We start from the raw sequence: 15,823 nt of genomic DNA, 5'->3' as shown, positions 1-15,823 counted from the left end.
AGTGATGACTTTATGAGATGGGAGAAATCGAAGGAGGAGGGGATGGAAAGTCAAGACTTCGATTCAGAGCTGATATTTTTGAGATGCTTCTTAGACATCCAAGGGATTGATAAGTGGGCAGCAGCTACTGCAGGCTGGACTTCAAAGGGAAGATGGAGCGAAGTGCGTACATTTGTGACTCTTCAGGTTGTAAGAGGTGATGTTTGAAGCCACCCAGAGGAGCCCTTCTATGGTCCAAGTATAGACTAAGAAGAGAAGAACAAAGACTGAGGTGTCGGTCAGTCTAACATTTAGAGATCTTGGTAGAAGAGAAGAATCCAGCAACGGAAGTTAAGAAAGAACAGCCAGTGAAGTAGGTAGAAAACTGAGAGACTGTTGTGTCCCAGATGCCAAGTGAGAAAAGCATTTTAAGAAAATGAGAGTTACCCACTGGGCCAAATGCTGCTAAGGGGTCGAGTCAGATGAGGACTAAGAGCTAGAAATCTTATCCAGCAAGATAGAGGCTCATGGAGACCTTGAAAAGAGCAATTTCAGTCAGCACAAAGCATGTAATAGGGACAAAAGTCAACTGGAGTTGGTTAAAGAAGGAAAGGGACGAGAGTGAAGGTAGAGAGTATAGAAAATTCCAACAGCACGCCTCCATTGCCTAAGGGAAACTTCATTGTTAATGATCTTCCTTCATCCCCTGGGGATATCATCAATTTGGAAATTTTGAATACTTCTGATGGTATTCAGAATGAGGGGTAAAATGCAACACCCATGGTATTTTTTCCCTCACCCAAATGCAGGGACAGGGCAGCCACCTGAGTAGTCCTAACTCTGAAGCAAGGGTTTTCATGGAGCTGTGAGTTCCACAGAGGGGGAGAGAAACATAGTAGATAAGAGTGTTTTCTTTCCATGCTTCTGCTAATTAGAATGGGACCCAGATGGACTCGGGGATACATGGGTAGTTTAAATAAAAAGCAAGATTAAATAGGCTTTTCTCCTCAACAGATATGTAATCCCATGTATTTATTCTGAAGAAGAAAAACAAATAAAAATAAGAAGTGCATGAAATGCACAGTCAAATAATACATACAAATTGTTATTGGAAACCTGCAAATAATTTTAAAGAATATGTTGTGAGGACATTTGGCAGTACTACACAGGGTTTTCCTAACAGTCACTGATAACTGGATTTTTCTCAATTCCCCATGTCCAGTTTCACTGTAATATGTGCTTTCCTGCCAAAGATTATCTTTCTGCAACCTTATGGAATGCAGGCAGTAACGTAGAGCACACAGGGCCAATGAACTGGAGCCATGGTCTCCTCACTAACAAGGGTGAATTTTTATCACATCTTTTCTGGTGATTAGATTATCTCTTATCGTTGTGTTTTATAGCTTTCTAGTTAGTCATCTCAACACAATTTATTCACAATAATAGTGTTTTTTTATTACTGCTGTTTTATAGTTCCTACAGCAGTAAAATTTATTCTCCACTCTATTATTATAATATTCAACTACTAATGGAATTCTAGTTTTTATTTGATTGTGTTTTAAAGCCATAACAATAAAATTTACTCCCCCAAAATATTACTGTAAGTTTTATGTTCTCTAAACTTCTTGATAGAAAGCCTGCAAACATATGTGGTTCTTTAAACCACGTGAGAGAAGGCCTGCCAAAATGTAAACATTGTTCTAGGAAGAAAAAGGGGCGATTTGGTTCCTATTATCGTGAGATCCATGTTCTTTGATAGAATAAGTAATAGAGTGAAAGAAATGGAAAGGACCTTGGAGACTGCTGATTTAGAGGAAGATTAAATTCTAACTGGCAGGAACATTTGTTTGAAAAATCAACCTGTTTTTATGACCGGCCAAGCCCTAGACGATCCTACTATCTTTATCCTCCAAAATAATGTGCTCTCAAAATGTCGCCCATGATTTCTCATGGCTGGTTGCCATATTAGTTGGAGAGAGGTTGCTATGAAACATTATAACCAAAGGCCAGGGTCATTTTGAAGGTAAACAGCTTCAGGGACTTGAGAACTGGAAGGCATACAGCCAAGCCATCTTACCACCTCTGCTGCTCCTTAGTTGTTCTCGTTGACCCTTAACCCAAGGACATGGCAGTGAACCTCATCACTTCCCACGCACCTTTTATGCCTGGAACACTGAGTCAAAGGGCTGTAACTTAAATTATAGTCTATACAGTGGAGCAAAGTACCATTAGGACTCAAGAAAGGGGTGTGTCAGACTGGCAGAAATTAGGGTTTAGTAAAGACTTGGTCTCAGATGTATGGTAAGTTAACTTATGGTCACAAGTAGGGATGGAAGCAGACTGGGTGGAGATACGGGCTAGTTGTCCCTCAGAGGCCATGGCTGTGGTACCAGAAGTGGCAAACTCTAGATTTGGTTTCTGAGGCAGCACCAAGGATAGGTTCTTGTTCAGACAGAAGCTTCAGAGATTGCTGCTGTCATCTAAAGCAATAGGTGGGTGGATGGGTGGATGGGTGGATGGATGGGTGGATCCATGGATGCATGAATCTGTATCCACATCCTTGTTGAATGGCATAAATCCATTGGCTAGATCTACCCTCTCATGTCTACTGCTAGGCACTTAGCTTTCTGTGATAAGCTGCTTCCCTTTGCCCACCTATAGCCGTTGTGGGAGTGCCCACATTGAGATCTACTTTCAAGAAATAAACTGCTTCCAATCTCTGGCTGCGGGTGCCTTCAGAATCAGACTGAGCATTCAAGCTAAAACTAAGTGCTACCTGGACATCCCCCAACCAATGACTGAACACAGGAGTGGTACAAGGCTCTCCCTTGTAGCTATGCAGGATTCTTCTATGAGCACTCTTCTTGGAGCTGCACCACAGTCTGAAGCTCATTCTATCCAATTCTCCCTTCTTCCCCTTCTCTTTAACAGGTGTCTGACCTGCACTGAGGTCTGAAGGTTCTTACCTTCTCCTGTTTCCTCTGCCTTTTATCTTTCACAAGGACTACCTCCTATAAATCTTTCCCAATTCCAACTCGATCTTGGCATCTGCTTCTCAGATGATCCAGCCAACACACCAACTGGACTCCAGGACAAATGAAAATAAGTAAATACAATTGGCCTTGAGTCATAAGGATCTTTCTGGACTTTGTGAATAATTAGATGCAGAAACAAAACTGAGGTTTGGAAGAACAGGGGCAATCCTACATGGCCAGGTCTTATCAGGCTTCCAAAACACAGCCAGCAAACTACAGAAAATCATACACTAGCTAAATAGCACACCATACTAGTTGGCTTAAAAATTTTTTTAAGTGTTTTCTATGTCATTGCTTGCTTGCCCTGTCTACTATGTTCACAGTACTATATGGTAGGTCCTCAGTCTTTTTTTGTGTGTGTGTGTGTGGAGATGATAAACTTTGCTCTTTCTTTCTCTTTTGTGCTAAAGTGTCTCCTGTTTAGATCATAGGGGGAAGAAAGAGGAACAGGAAAGAAATACATTCTCTCAAGTGCCAGGAGTGTAGGTGGGAGGGTAAGGATACTGAAGAGGAACCAGCGAGGAGCTTGGGTTTCCCCCAGAAGCCCCAGCAACCTGCCTGGGGGTGGGATGGGTATAGAACCAAGGTGTGCTAAGGGCAATTAGCTTAGGAATTAGCCCTCTGGATACTTTTCCATCTCTTTCACAGTTCGATAATATCTCATTCTGCATCAGCCACCAACTGGTTTTCGAAAACTGTTTTTGCTTTTTTTTTGAGTTTAACAAAATTGACTTAAAAAGAAAAAAGAACACTTCTGATTTATCACCATTGGGGCTTTGCTTCCACCCATCTCTCAGGTATTTAAAGAGAAGCAAAAAGATATGGAAACAACCTAAGTGTCAACAGATGAATTGATAAAGAAGATTATATATATATATAAACAAATGTATATGTATATAAACATATAATGGAATATTATTCAGCCATGAAAAAGAAAGAAATCCTGCCACTGGCTACAACATGGATAGAACTTGAGGGCACTAGACTAAGGGAAATAAGTCAGAGACAGAATGACAAATAATGTATGATCTCACTTATAAGTGGAATCTAAAAATTCCAAACTCATAGAAACAGAGAGTAGAATGGTGGTCACCAGGGGATGGGGTTGGGGAAAATGGGGAGATTTTGGTCCAAGGATACAAAATTTCAGTTAGAAGATGAATAATTTCTGGGCATCTATGTGCAGCATGGTGATTATAGCTAATAATACCATGTTATATACTTGAAAGTTGCTAAGAGAGTAGATCTTAAATATTCTCACCACACAAAACAAACGGAAAATACGTGACAGGATGGAAGTGGTAGCTAATGTTGTTTGCCTTAAACTTACACAATGTTATATGTCAACTATATCTCAATAAAGCTGGAAAAAATTGTGTATATATATGTATATATATATATACACACACATATGTGTGTATATACATATACATATATATATATATATATATATATATATATATATATATATATATATATATATATATAAAGGGAAGCAGCCCAATTAGAACAGTCTTCCTCCCCTTTTCTGGATTTTGCCTCAGGGTCATTGCCCTACATCTTTTCGTTTCTGATTACTATATTTAGCAAGATCATTACAGATTATTACTTTCATTGTCAGAATCTTGGTGCAATATTAAGTGGGCCAAATGCAGAGCACTGGATTAGAAATCAGAAACCTTGGATTCTAATTTTGGTTCCAGTATTTATCAGCTGTGTGATTGGGGCAAACCTCACCTGTTTTCTTTCATAAACAATTATACCTGTCTGTCCTCTCACTCAGAGTTGTGGAATATATTAAATGAAATAATGTATGTGAATGCTTTCTGAAGATTATAAAAACCATCAAAAATGTATGGTGTAATTATGACTGATGCTAATAACAAGGACCTGTAACTAAATTATAGTTCTACACAGGATTATTCCAATATGATAACCACACTATATAGAAGAGAAAAACCAAATTTCCCCAAAAGAAAAATGTGGAACTATTTTCTCTTTTACCATGAAATTTCTAAATGTAAAGTTCACTAGAGGATTTTCATGGGATGGAGGATAGAGGGGCTTCTCAGCTTTATATATATTAGAACAGATTTTTGAAATGCATTTCTGAAGTGCAGCATCTGCTGAAAATGAACTATATCTTAGCTGCTAAAATCAACTCTATATAATCGATATAATCCTAGCTTTCTGTTTATAAAATAAGAAATATTTTTCAGCATAATTAACTTCTTATATAAAAATATCTCGAATGTCATTCCTATGTTCCTATTCCTGTGAATTTCTCTATTTCTCTAAAATAATTTCTATCAAAAGATAGAAGTGAGACTCATACTTTACTTCGTAAATTGTGGTTAACTTTATACACAGAAAAAGAGCTGTTAGTAAAATTCTGATGAGGTTTAATAAACTCAAATACATTCAGAAAGTTCAATTTCACACTTGTACACTAAGACTACCGAATTCCACAAGACTCCTACTAGTTATTTCCATACATGGAGATAATATTGTCAGTGAGGGTGGATGTCCCTTATTATAAATTTCCTATGTCCTGCTTGCTTCTATTAGCATTTCCTTAGCTCCCGAGACAGATGCCATGTTGCTCTGATGAGAAAACTTTTAAAATTTTTTTTAAAAATTAAGAGAGTTACAAGGAAAGTTTATAGAGTAAATACTAAGTCCTAAGACACTGTGCTTTAATACACAAACTTTACATTGTAGGACCAATTATTGACCCCAATTACAGAAAAGGAAACGGAGTCCCAGAGGTCTTCGTTGACCATGCTATCTGAAACCTAAAATCAAAAAATAAAATGTGGGCTGAGGACCAACAGCATCAGCACTGTCTGACCCAGGCACCGTCAGAAAGGCAGAATCTCAGGCCCCTGCCCCAGACTCTCTATTTTAACAAGACCCCCAGGTGAGTGACATTTTGTTGTCTCTGTATTTGTTTACTGTGGGTCCTATTGGCGTCTATGAGCATCTCCTTAATACCCTAGAGGAATGCCATGTTCCTCCTGCCCTTGCTATTCTCTGCCTGTAGCACTCTTCTTTAAGAGAGCCAAATAGCCAGCTCTCTCTCCATTCATCAGGGACTTCGACCATCACATTAGTTCCCAGTCCCTAAAACAGAGCCTGGCACATAGTAGGTATTTGGTAAATATATGGTGAATGAGTGAATTCTATTTTCATAATTACACAGTTGGGGACTTCCCTGGTGGCGCAGTGGTTAAGAATCTGCCTGCCAATGCAGGGGACACGGGTTCGAGCCCTGGTCCAGGAAGATCCCACATGCCAAGGGGCAACTAAGCCCGTGTGCCACGACTTCTGAGCCCATGCGCCTAGAGCCCGTGCTCCACAACAAGAGAGGACACTGCAATGAGAAGCCTGAACACTGCAACGAAGAGTAGCCCCCGCTCGACGCAACTAGAGAAAGCCCACGCACAGCACCAAAGACCCAAAGCAGCCAAAAATAAATAAATAAAATAAATAAATGTATTTAAAAAAATAAAATAAAAGTTATCCACACACCACCCACCCCTAATCAAGCTTGCCCTCATTCTCTTAGCAGCTGGTCTCAAAGCAAATCACTTAGTCTCTCTGGGCCTTTTGTTTCCTCATCTCTAAAACAAGGATGAAAATACCTCTCTTATGGGATCACTCTTAGGGCTATATTAAACCAGAAAGCACAAGTAAATAGAGTAGCACAGGACTAACTTGGTTTCATTTCAAAATCATCTGGGGAGTTTTTCCTGGCACCTCCCTCTCCAGACCAATTATATTCGAATTTCTGACAATGGGGCCCAGGTATCAGCATTTTTACATGTCCACGGGTGATTCTAAGGGGTGGTCAGGTTTGAGAACCTCTGGCACCCATTACCTTCAATGTTGTGAATGGCAAATAAATTTATCTTTGGTTATTATTTTTCCAATCCAGACCTTGTCAAAGAGCAAATCTCTCTGAACAGGCCATGTTGATTTCTACCACATATTATCTGAATCATGTCTTCCCCTCTCAAAGCCAGTTCTAGCTCCATCTTCTCTGGGCTTTCTGAGGTCCTAGCTTAGAAATCATACCTTTTATCTGAAACCTTTTTTGGTTACTCCAACCCTGATCTCTTTTTTTCTCTCAAACCCAATGGCAATGTGAAGTCCTTATTATAAAATCTACTTACTTGCCCCATTCTTTCATGTGTAGTTTGAAACTGTCTTATGTATATCCAGTTGGCGTATCTCCCATGCCTCCAGCCCAGTGCTGGGGACACCCTAAACTAGACACTGCAAAAGGAAAAAAAAAAAATTTTCAGATGTAAAAATCAAGAATTTAATATACAGTGAACATGGGTCAAAGATTTCACTTAATACATTTTATTTTATTTATGAGGGACCCAGTAAGATGTTACAACCAGTCTAAAGAAGAATTCAAAGAACCACAGATACGTGGGCAATAAGGAATGTTGAAATGAAGTTACAGATAGATGCAAAATTAGTCACTTGCTTTCCACCGAATGCTGTTCATTTCTTTTTTATGGACAACAATCATTTGGATTATTATTCATTTTCTACAACATACAGAGTTATAAAGCAGATCAAAGACAGTGAAAGCCAGAGACGACAGCAACAGTGCTGTAGACAGTGTCTCATTTTTCCACTGCAGATGTCTCATAACTTTTGTGGTTCATTTCATAGCTTTTCACAATTTTTCCTGATAGCACTCAGTGTTTTTATGGTCTGCTGAATGTTGGGACAGACAGAAGGGTTAGATGAAAACCAATGAAAAAGCCTCCCTTCGTTAGGAATTTGAGTGAGATTAATTTACCTAATGGCATCTTCAAGTAACCATGTCCAAGGTGAAGCCCAAATCCAAGCTTTAACTGGAGTAGCCCAGACTTTTGCGATGTCTGTTCAAATTTTACTGGTAAGAGATGAAACTTCTGATGTTGCTTGGAAAGGAGTTATCATCAAGCTGGCCATCCTGGGAAAGAAGGAATAGGCACTAAAAAGCTCATTCAAGTAAGGAGCTCATTCAAGTCTGTGAAAGGGAAGAAGAATCATTAGGGAAGGAACTGTAATGTCCTAATAGACTCTTCTTTAGGTACTTGCTTATATAATACCTCATTTCAATTTCCCACCAACCCTAAAAGGTAATTACTTTTATCCCCGTTTTTCCATGAAGAAATTGAAGGTCAGAAGAGCAACAGGATTTGCCCAGCTAAGGGCAGGGATTGCAACCAAACCCATCTTTGCCAAGATCCACACTCTTCCCCATCGTTTAAGGTTGCAGATTAGCTTAGTTCTTTCATTGTCACTTCCAGGAACCTCCAAAACTTTGTTTCTTCTGAAGCTGTAGTTTTACCCTGAAAGGGAAAATCTGATTATTACTCAGTGTGTTCTAGATTTATTCTAGGAGATTCAGCAGCAACTTGAAATTTCATTTTCTGTCATCAAATTTCACTAATATTTTACAAATTGCTTTCCAAATATCTGAATGTTTCCCAGATCTACCTCTGACTTCTTCCATTTCTTTTTAAGCTGATATATTTGAAGTACAATCACTTTCCACAGGCATTTTGCAATTGTAGGAAAAAAATTGTAGGTACTGTCAAGTACCCAAAACTTGGAACGTGCAGTTATTACCATGATGATGCTGAAGTTGGGCATTTGGATTGAAGATTTATGTATTATAGCCTTATTTCTGAGAATCTGTGACTAGCAGATCAAGTACAATGATATGGTACAAGAGTATAGTCTCTCAGCCTACTTTGGAGAGCATATGTGATTGAACCCCTTCCCTGATGAATAAGTAGACTCCATTCCCAACACTACTGTTAAACTCAGGTGTTACTCTCAAATCTTTCAAGCCAAGTACCCAGGCCAGAAGAACAATTTCAATTTCTCTTCTGAACTTTGTTCATGAGTTTTCTGTAGTAATAAGTGTGCTGTCAATAATTTCGATTCAGGTTGTCTTATACCTTACATCTTCACATCACCCACACTTTCTTTCTCTACTTAGTATCTGTGCAGGGTCTCTTCATGTTGAAATGGCACAGCCCACATAGTCAGTCTCCCTACAATGTAACATCAGGTCAGGGGCAACCTGGCTGTGGTACTTGGAGTATTTGTGGGTTGGACCTAGAGATTACCATACTAAACTGTCAGTCAGAAAGAGAAAGACAAATACCATGTGATATCACTTATATGTAGAATCTAAAATATGACACAAATGAACATATCTATGAAACAAAAACAGACTTACAGACAGACATAGAGAACAGACTTGTGGTTGCCAAGGGGGAACTAGGGTGGGGGAGGGAAGGACTGGGAGTTTGGGATTCACAGATGCAAACTATCAATAGTAAATATAGGATGGATAAACAACAAGGTCCTACTGCAGAGCACAGGAACTATATTCAATATCCTGTGATAAACCATAATGGAAAAGAATATGAAAAGAATATATATATTGTAACTGAGTCACTTTGCTGTACAGCAGAAATTAAATACAACATTGTAAATCAACTACACTTCAATAAAATTTTAAAAAAGAAAAAATATATAGATTTTAACACTGACTCAGCTATCTAAAACCCATTTAGTCAACTTTATTCATTCTAAAATGTTATCAGTCTAATGTTAGTCACTGATCATTTCTGATCAATGTACTTGCACTTGGGGTATATTTCCTCAGGGCTCCCAGGGCCTACAAAGATGACTTGGGTATGGCCTCTGCTTTTGAAACCAGAACAGAGACCAAAAGCTGTGACAGTTCCAACCACATGATTGTGTAAATCTCATTTTAACTGCTTTAAAGAAAAAAGTATCTGTAAGAACTTAATGTCAATATTGTCATTTAAAAACCAAGTTCTAATGTCTGTTCTCTTCTCCCACTCACAAATCTATTTTCCAAGTAGAATCTATTTTTTATTTAAACTTTTCTCCCCTCCTTATCCTTGGTGATGGGAGGTCCCCACTGGATTGTGAGGAATGCTCTGAGAAGTAGAACTTAAAGGCCAGGAGAACTTTGGGGCCTGCCAAGGTCACATCCCAGCCCTGCCTCAACCTTAACGCTTCCCATAAACCCTCCACTCCCATGGCCTCACCCCAGACCTTCCCCATCTTGGCATGTACCACTTCTCAACTCCTACCTAACCCAGCCCTCATGGAGCACTGTGTCAACAAGGCTCTTGTCAGCACCCTTAACATCTTTACCCCAGGCTACACCCACCCTGCAAACCTCTTAATCACTCTGGATCATTTATTTCATCTACCTCCTTTGCTTCTCTACCTCGGTTTCTGAGAGCTACAGGAAAAATCTCACAACTGCCATCTTGCTGATGCCTATTCAGCCAGTATTTATCGAGCACCCACTATACACTAAAAACAGTAGAAGAATTTATACTAGACTCAGAAGAATACAACAGTAAATGAAGGCAGGTCTACTCCTTCTCAGAGCATAATGGCTGATGGGGTGGGGAAGTTCAGCAATCACACCATCATGTGATAAGCATTATCAGGATGGAATTACCATGTGCCATGGAGCCCACAGGAGGGTACCTAACTCAGGGACAGAGGGGGTCAGGGAAACTTATGCCACTTCAAATTCGTGGTCTTCAACTCCAGTGGGGCCCCCGGCACCACTCAGCAATCTATAGTCATCTAGTCAAGCACAGTTTCCCTAAATGAATGGTGAAGCCTTCATGGCTCTCCTCAAGAAGCCCAGTCCACTCTTGTCCTTCTCATCTCTCAGCAGATGAGACAGCCTCTGACTGCACAGAAGAAGTCCAGTCCAGACGGACAAACTCCATTTCCATCTCAAAGCCTCCCCTCCTGACTCAGGAGAAACAGAAACAGTGCCCTTCGCATATCCTATTTCTCCACCATTAACCTCCAGTCTATTGGGGACCAGAACCTGAACAAATTGGTTTATTTCCTCCCCACTTATATCTTCTTATGTTCAAGCTCTTCCTCTTAGTTACTCAGTAATAAACATATACATCTCTCTTACACACACACACACACAAATTATAAATACACTTTAAAATAAAGCAACCTAAATACCCTTAGGCTTCATCAGAGTCCAGATTAAATCTAAATTGTACCAGGTAAAAAACTCACTAGTTACTAATGTTTTCCTGCACCTTAACGAGTATCCTACCCCAGCCTCCACCCACCCCTGCCTCTAGGTATATCAGATTCCCAAAGGGGAGGGAAAGGGTCTTACACGTGTTCATGAAAAAAGTTGTGTTTGTTCCTTTCTGCCACCTTGCTAGAGACCTGCTTCTCTCAAACCACTGCCAGCTGCTATGTTGAGGTTCTATCACCCACCACTGGAGAGCTCTGGGCATGGCTGCCTTGAGCTCAGCAGCCTGTGAAGATTCCTGCTGAATATGCAGTAGGTGCAAATGCTGGCCTCCCCTCATCTGAGCTAGGGCTCCTTGTTGGGGTGTTGGGTCCTGCTGAGGGCTCTAGCCACCAAGGTTCTCAATAGGGCTGCTAGTCCCATCGCATTTCATGGTGCCTGGACAACTGCAGTGTGCAGAGGGGAAGGTAACGGCTCCCACCCCTCTGCCCTAATTCCTGTTAGGAAGCCCCAAAGCAAGCATGCCCTCAACACACCTGATGCCTTGTACAACTCCAGGGGACTCCATGCACATTATTTCCCATGTGAAGAACATACTCTGTCTAATATTCCAGGCTCTGCTTGCCCACCTCCAATCAAAGCCCATCTGGTAGGTATGTCTATATATGTCTGAATCCCCACTGTGGCTACAACTCAGTTTCCTAGGAGGATCCTCAGCCTCCTGTAAATCAGTGGATGTCAACAGATGCCTGGATGGGATAAGAATGTCACAACTCAATATGAGAGTTGTAGGGGAGGGAAAGTTTCCCTCTACCCTCTTAGGGTCCTTGGCTGGGTCTGAAAAGTATACCAGCAAAGACAGATTAACAGGAGAAAAGTACACAAAGTTATTTAATGTAAGTTTTGGGTGACACTTGAACCTTCATAAGGAAATGAAGACCTGAAGAAATAGTTAGATCTGAGTATTTTTATGCTAGGTTTGATGAAGTATGGGCAGTCATGTAGAAAGGTGATAAGTCAGAGAGTATGATAGGTACATGGGTAATAAACTGGGGGAAACTTAGCAAGTCCTATTTGTTAGGATTCTTCTCAGCACCCATTTGACTTCGCAGATAAAGATGCTCCTTTCCTCTGGGTCTAGAGAGGGTACCTCTCTAGGGGTGCATGAGGGTTTTATGACCTGTTTAGGGGAGAAGGTCAAACAGCTTCTGCTATTTTCTCAAACTCCTTTAGCTTAAAATATTGAATATGCCAATAAGGTATCGTATTTTGAAGTAGCATGTCCTGATCCTCACCATAGTCTTATACAAATCATGGACTAGTCATGACTCTGCCACAAAAAACTAAAACATCACTCCTCAATCTTGCATCCAGTTCTAGCTCCTGCCTTTTTCTCTTCTTCCCTTCATGGCCAAGCTCTTTGAAAGAATAAGCTATAATTTTTACTTCCTTGTTGCACAAGCATTTTTGTTTTCAACTTAATAGTGTCTTCTTTTTAAATTTTTTTTTTTTTTTTTTTTTTTTTTTGGTGGTACGTGGGCCTCTCACTGTTGTGGCCTCTCCCGTTGCGGAGCAGAGGCTCTGGATGCACAGGCTCAGCGGCCATGGCTCACGGGCCCAGCCGCTCCGCAGCATGTGGGATCTTCCCGGACCGGGGCATGAAACCGTGTCCCCTGCATCGGCAGGCAGATTCTCAACCACTGCGCCACCAGGGAAGCCCGTGTCTTCTTTTTAAATACAGTTATATATTCACTTGGTTTAAAATTCAAAAAGTATGAACACCTATCCCTGGCTCCCAAATATCCTTCCTTAGAAGCAACCAGTTTCCTAGGTACCCTATTAAAGATTCTTTATTAAACACAAACAAAAACATATCTATTTCCACCTTTTAAAGAATGGTAATTGCAGGGGGAGACCTTCAAGATGGTAGAGGAGTAAGACATGGAGATCATCTTCCTCCCCACAAATACATGAGAAATACATCTACATGTGGAACAACTCCTACAGAACAACTACTGAACGCTGGCAGAGGACCTCAGAACTCTCAAAAGGCAAGAAACTCCCCACGTACCTGGGTAGGGCAAAAGAAAAAAGAATAAACAGGGACAAAGAATACAGACGAGACCTGCACCTCTGGGAGGGAGCTGTGAAGGAGGAAAGGTTCCCACACACTAGGAAGCCCCTTCGCAGGCAGAGACTGCGGGTGGCGGAGGGGGAAGCTCCGGAGCCGTGGAGGAGAGCACAGCAACAGGGTGCAGAGAGATTCTCGCACAGAGGATCAGTGCCGACCAGCACTCACCAGCCCGAGAGGCTCATCTGCTCACCCACCGGGGTGGGCGGGGGCTGGGAGCTGAGGCTCAGGCTTCAGTCGGATCCCAGGGAGAGGACTGGGGTTGGCGGCATGAACACAGCCTGAAGGGGCTAGTGTGCCATGGCTAGTGGAGAGGGAGTCTGAGAGAAGTCTGGAGCTGCCGAAGAGACAAGGGATCATTGTTTCGGGGTGCGCAAGGAGAGGGGATTCAGAGAGCTGCCTATACAAGCTCCAGAGACGGGCGCAAGCCACGGCTATCAGCACGGACCCTAGAGACGGGCATGAAACATTAACCCTGCTGCTGTTGCCGCCACCAAGAAGCCTGTGTGCGAGCACAGGTCACTGTCCACACCGCCCCTCCCGGGAGCCTGTGCAGACCGCAACTGCCAGGGTCCCATGATCCAGGGACAAGTTACCTGGGAGAACTCACGGTGCGCCTCGGGCTGGTGCAACGTCACGCTGGCCTCTGCCGCCGCAGGCTCATCTTGCATCCGTACCTCTCCCTCCCCCCGGCCTGAGTGAGCCAGAGCCCCCGAAGCACCTGTTCCTTTAACCCTGTCCTGTCTGAGTGAAGAACAGACACCCTCGGGTGACCTACACGCAGAGGCGGGGCCAAATCCAAAGCTGAACTCCGGGAGCTCTGCGAACAAAGAAGAGAAAGGGAAATCTCTCCCAGCAGCCTCAGGAGCAGTGGATTAAACCTCCACAATCAACTTGATGTACCCTGCATCTGTGGAATACCTGAATAGACAATGAATCATCCCACATTGAGGAGGTGGACTTTGGGAGCAACTGTAGACTTGGGGTTTGCTTTCTGCAAATAATTTGTTTCTGGTTTTAGGTTTATCTTAGTTTACTATTTAGAGTTTATTATCATTGGTAGATTTGTTTATTGATTTGGTTGCTCTCTTCCTTTTTCAATATTTTTTTTCCTTTTTCTCTTTTTGTGAGTGTGTATGTGTATGCTTCTTTGTGTGACTTTGTAGAGCTTTGCTTTTACCATTGGTCCTAGGGTTCTGTCTGTCCTGTTTTTTTTTTTTTTTTGCTATAGTTTTTAGTGCTTGTTATCATTGGTGGATTTGTTTTCTGGTTTGCTTGTTCTCTTTTTGCTTTCTTTTTTAAAATTACTGTTTAATTCTTAATAATTTTTTTTATTTTAATACTGTTTTATTTTATTTTTTCTTTCTTTCTTTTTTTCTCCATTTTCTTCTGAACCATGTGGCTGACAGGGTCTTGGTGCTCTGGCCGGGTGTCAGGTCTGTGCCTCTCAGGTGGGAGAGCCAAGTTCAGGACATTAGTTCACCAGAGACCTCCCAACTCCACGTAATATCAAACAGCGAAAACTCTCCCAGAGACGTCCATCTCAGTGCTAAGACCCAGCTCCACTCAATGAACAGTAAGCTACAGTGCTACACGCCTATGCCAAACAACTAGCAAGACAGGAACACAGCCCCACGCATCAGCAGAGAGGCTGCTTAAAATCATAATAAGGTCACAGACACCCCAAAACACACCACTGGACATGGTCCTGCCCACCAGAAAGACAAGATCCAGCCTTATCCACCAGAACACAGGCACCAGTCCCCTCCACCAGGAAGCCTACACAACCCCTGAACCAATCTTAGCCACTGGGGGCAGACACCAAAAACAACGGGAACTATGCACTTGCAACCTGCGAAAAGGAGACCCCTAACACAGTAAGTTAAGCAAAATGAGAAGACAGAGAAACACACAGCAGATTAAGGAGCAAGGCAAGAACCCACCAGACCAAACAAATGAAGATGAAATAGGCAGTCTACCTGAAAAAGAATTCAGAGTAATGATAGTAAAGATGAAACAAAATCTTGGAAATAGAATGGAAAAGTACAAGAAAAGTTTAACAAGGACCTAGAAGAACTAAAGAGTGAACAAACAACGATGAACAACACAATAAATGAAATTAAAACTTCTCTAGAAGGAACCAGTAGCAGAATAACTGAGGCAGAAGAATGGATAAGTGACGTAGAAGATAAAATAGTGGAAATAACTACTGCAGAGCAAAATAAAGAAAATGAATGAAAACAATGGAGGATAGTCTCAGAGACCTCTGGGACAACATTCAATGCACCAACATTCAAAGTATAGGGGTCTAAGAAGAAGAGAAAAAGAAAGGGACTGAGAAAATATTTGAAGAGATAATAGTTGAAAACTTCCCTACTATGGGAAAGGAAATAGTAAGTCACGTCCAGGAAGCACAGAGAGTCCCATATAGGATAAATCCAAGGAGAAACCTGCAAAGACACATATTAATCAACCTATCAAAAATTAAACACAAAAAAAAGAATATTAAAAGCAACAAGGGAAAAGCAACAATTAACATACAAGGGAATCCTCATAAGGTTAACAGCTGATCTTTCAGCAGAAACTCCGCAAGCCAGA

Source organism: Kogia breviceps, chromosome 2 (genome assembly GCF_026419965.1).
Source record: "Kogia breviceps isolate mKogBre1 chromosome 2, mKogBre1 haplotype 1, whole genome shotgun sequence".
Lineage (NCBI taxonomy): Eukaryota > Metazoa > Chordata > Mammalia > Artiodactyla > Physeteridae > Kogia > Kogia breviceps.
Note: the sequence above shows the minus strand (reverse complement) of the source record.